The following is a 3829-nucleotide window of genomic DNA, read 5'->3' as shown; positions in this document are numbered from 1 at the left end:
GCCGCGGGCCGCACCCGCCCCCGCCCGGGCCCCGCGCGCCTCCTGTTGGCCGAGATGACCTCAAAGGCCACTTCTAACGTGAACCGTGCTTTTTCTCTTTCCCGCGCTTTCTTTGCCTCTGCCGCCTCCTGAACGGTTACTGCTTCTTCCCTAAAAACCTGCCGGGTAACTGGCGGCCCCTCGGCAGGTGCCTCCCTGGTACTGTGGTTTCAGCCCTTTGGAGCGACACAGAGCCCTGAAGGCCCTACCCTTGGAGATCCGGGAAGGAAGGCGTCTCCACGTGGCCTAGCTCTCCGACGACGCTGATCTAGAGCGGTCTGAGCACGATCCCCGGAGAGGTGCCAGGACGGCACACGCAAAGAAGAGTCTTTTTTTTTTTTTTTTTTTTTTTTTTTACTGTCGCCAGTACTCCCCTTCTGTCCATCACACTCCTTGCTTGGCACAAGAGACCTGGGGTACAGAAAATCCATCTCTAGATGCTGAACGCTCGCCTTCATGTAAAGGTTGCTGAGGGGCAGGGATTCTGCCCACTGGGACCCACTGCGCTGCCCAGATTTTTCAAGAGCACAGCCACGGGTGAAGGGAAGCAAAAGCTAAGCGTTATTTATCCCAGAGAAGCAGTTCAAGCTGGTGCTGTTAAAGTCCAGGACTCGACTGATTTGAAAGTCAAGGGCTCTTGTGCAACTGCTCAGATACACCCTCACTGTGCATGCACGAATACGCGAGTGCACCCACATATTAAGTACACATTTTTCCCCCCTGTGGTGGGTCGGGTCTGAATTTCCTTTGAAGGCTATAAGCACAGGTTAAAGTAAAAGATAGCATCTTTACCTACATTTCTAACTTGGCCTTCTCCTAGGCATCTGGTGACAGGCTCCATGAAATTTCTGAGTTGCCAAGGGAGCAAATTTGGTCAACCCACAGTGAAGCTAATCGTTTGCCTTGGGTCCTGAACGTCCTCTGGCATTACTTGGAAATAGGGTAGTCAATCGTCAAACAGTCAAGAATCTGGCTCTGGGGAGAACCTGGGCTGGAAGCGGGTCCTTGCCAACCTGGTGGGGGTGAGAGGCAGGCAGAGTGCTTCTCAAACTGGCTGTGGACTATTTTCTCTGTTTTTGAAGAGTCACTTGCAGGGTGGTGGAGAGGAGCAAGAAATCGAGGCTCCCAGAAGCCATCACTGGCAGGAGTTAATATGCTGCCCCTCAACCCTCATGCCAAGGTGGAAAGCGCTGGGAGGTCTGGCACACAGCGCCTCGCCACTGCCTAGTTGGCAAAGGCTGCCGCTGCCAATCATCTATCACTTGGCAACAAGTTCCACCTGCAGCGGCTCTGGTTTGAGGCTCAGGCAGGTGGGCGCCCATGGGGTGGGCAACCCTCTCGGTTGGGGGACATCTCCACTGGAAAGGGCCCACAGAGAGCACCCTGAGAGATAAGCAAGGAGCACGGCCACGTGCAATGCGAAGCCACTTACCTCCTAGTTAGAGGCTCAGGGAAACAAGGGTAAGGTCGTATTTGGAAACAATGTTCAGGGCTACGGTGGAAAGAAATGAGACCATTTCAAAGTGCCCCATCCAAGTTCCCCCAAAGCATAAAGCATTCCTGCAAAGCACACTGGAGTGCAGGGTGTTTATAAAATAAATTGCTCCATTGATATGGAAAATAATGTGCCAACCCTGACTCATACAAAGCATTTTCAGGGGGTCTTTGGCTATTTAGTGTAAAATCTAAATTGAAAAGCAGAGGAAAGAAATCTTTCAATTGCTAAGTGGATAATATAGTTTATAATTTGTAAACCATTTCCTTTATATCAGTCTTGCTGACTTCCCTAACACACTGGATCTCACTGCACACCCATGGCCTCCTAAATTATCCAAGGAAAAATGGGTCTATAGCACTCTTAAACATTATTCCTGTTCCCTTTTTGTTCATTCACAATGTAACTGATATTTGGAGGTAGTGCATGAAACAAATAAAAAGGTTTAACAAACCTGACTGTTGAAATAAGAAGGCAGTTGAAAATGGAGTTTACAGCCTAGATGTTTGGCAAAAAATAAATATGAAATGATGTTTCATTTTTAATATAATTATATATTATTGGATGAGTTTACTATTAAGTGCTGAATGATTTGAGATGAAGGCAGTTTACTCGGCAGAAAAATCAATCTGCTGTGTACTGCATATGGTAGCAACCCTGCAATAAAAAAAAAAAAAACCTTACAGTAATAATCATAGTAACTGGGAGGGAAAAAAGTATTATTCCTGTACCTTGGACAAGCGACAGGGTCAGGAAATTCACAACCTTGGGTTTTTTTAATAGAAAAGAGAGCGGTGTCTCATGTTCACAGCTCAACATCCTCGAATACGCTTGTTACTACCCTTATCCTAGCATCTTCTCACATGCGTATTTCTGTTACACGAATCGAGGCATCCGTGAAGGCCCCACTTTATCCACCACCCATCTGCTTAGGTCCCCTCACCCCAGAGCACAGGCGGACACTCTCCTGCAGTCCCTAAGAACCAGGGAGACAATTCACCTCAATGGGTTTTGTGAATAAAGACTTTGGGCCACTTCAACACTCTAAAGGAAAACTCAGCCGGAGCCCAACAGCGCCTGAAGATGGGTTTGGAAATTTCTTGTACATCTCGCCATCGGGGACATCTAGAAATGTAAGAATTATAGCTGCCAAGCTACGTGGACGCCTTGATCATGGCACGAGCTCTGCCCTTCTTTTGCCTAACGCAGGGAAACCGCAGCTGTCGCCGGGCCCCGAGCCCCTCCTTTCCACCTGTTTTGGGTGGGCCCCGCACAATTCAGGAAGCTGTGGCAGCTCCCAGGCAGCTTGCAGAAGACTCGCTTCAGAAAGGCTTGCATTCTTTTTCGGTTCCAAAAACTTTTTCAACCCTCGAAGTAGCTAAATTCCAGATAATCTTGCTTATGACCTTCCCAGAAATTCAAGATGAGGTATTTGGAAGCATCCCAGACTATAATCTCCAGGCTCCTTCAAAGAGCCTCTCCCACCCCTCACCGCGTGGGAGAGTTCAGGGCAAATCCTAAACGTAGCGGAGAACCGCCATCCCCCCTCCCCATCGCTAGGACTATGGGGCCTGGACTGCCAAGGCCTGTTCAGGAGAGCGGCGCTGGAGAACTCCAAATGCGCCGAGGGAGGCTGCATGAGCGCGCGGGGCGGGGGGTAGGGGGGGCTCGCCGCTTGCCGCTGGAACGCGCAGAACCAGGGGGCAGTTCGGGCGGCCTCCGGCTCCGCTCCTCTCTGAATCCCCACGGAGATGAGATGCCGGCCTGGTCTCCAACTTTCCCCTTCCCTGCTGGCCTGGACTTAGCTGGCGGGGCAAGGAGCAGGAGCTGGGTCTCCAATGCGCGCCTAGAAACCTGGCCCGGGATATTCCTCCCGCACCCCCTCCCATGATCCTTTCTTCGTCGTGCTCTTAAACCCAATCGTTAATCATTCGGAGCCCGCGGGAGGGGAAGGCGGGGGTGGGGGCGGGAGAGCTCCGGGTTCGCCGCCGCAGCGCGCGCGCTCAGGAAGCCGGGTGGCTGTGACCCCCCTCCCGGGCCTCTTTCCCCTCCTTCCTGCCCTCGCTCCCCACCTCCTTCCTCTCCTCCTCCTCCTCCTCTCCTCCTCGCTCCGCCACCCGCGCCCGGGGCAGCTACTCCCTCCCCACGTCACTCTCCAGCGCGCCATGCAAATCACCGCCGCCGCCGGCTCCCATTGGCCGCGGCGCGCTCATTTAATGGCAGCCCGGGCCCGGCGTATGGCTGCTGGGCCCCGCGCACCGCCGGCCCCGCGTGCGCCTCCGCTCCGAGCGCACG

Source organism: Chinchilla lanigera, unplaced genomic scaffold (genome assembly GCF_000276665.1).
Source record: "Chinchilla lanigera isolate Chin_1 unplaced genomic scaffold, ChiLan1.0 scaffold00003, whole genome shotgun sequence".
Classification (NCBI taxonomy): domain Eukaryota; kingdom Metazoa; phylum Chordata; class Mammalia; order Rodentia; family Chinchillidae; genus Chinchilla; species Chinchilla lanigera.
Note: the sequence above shows the minus strand (reverse complement) of the source record.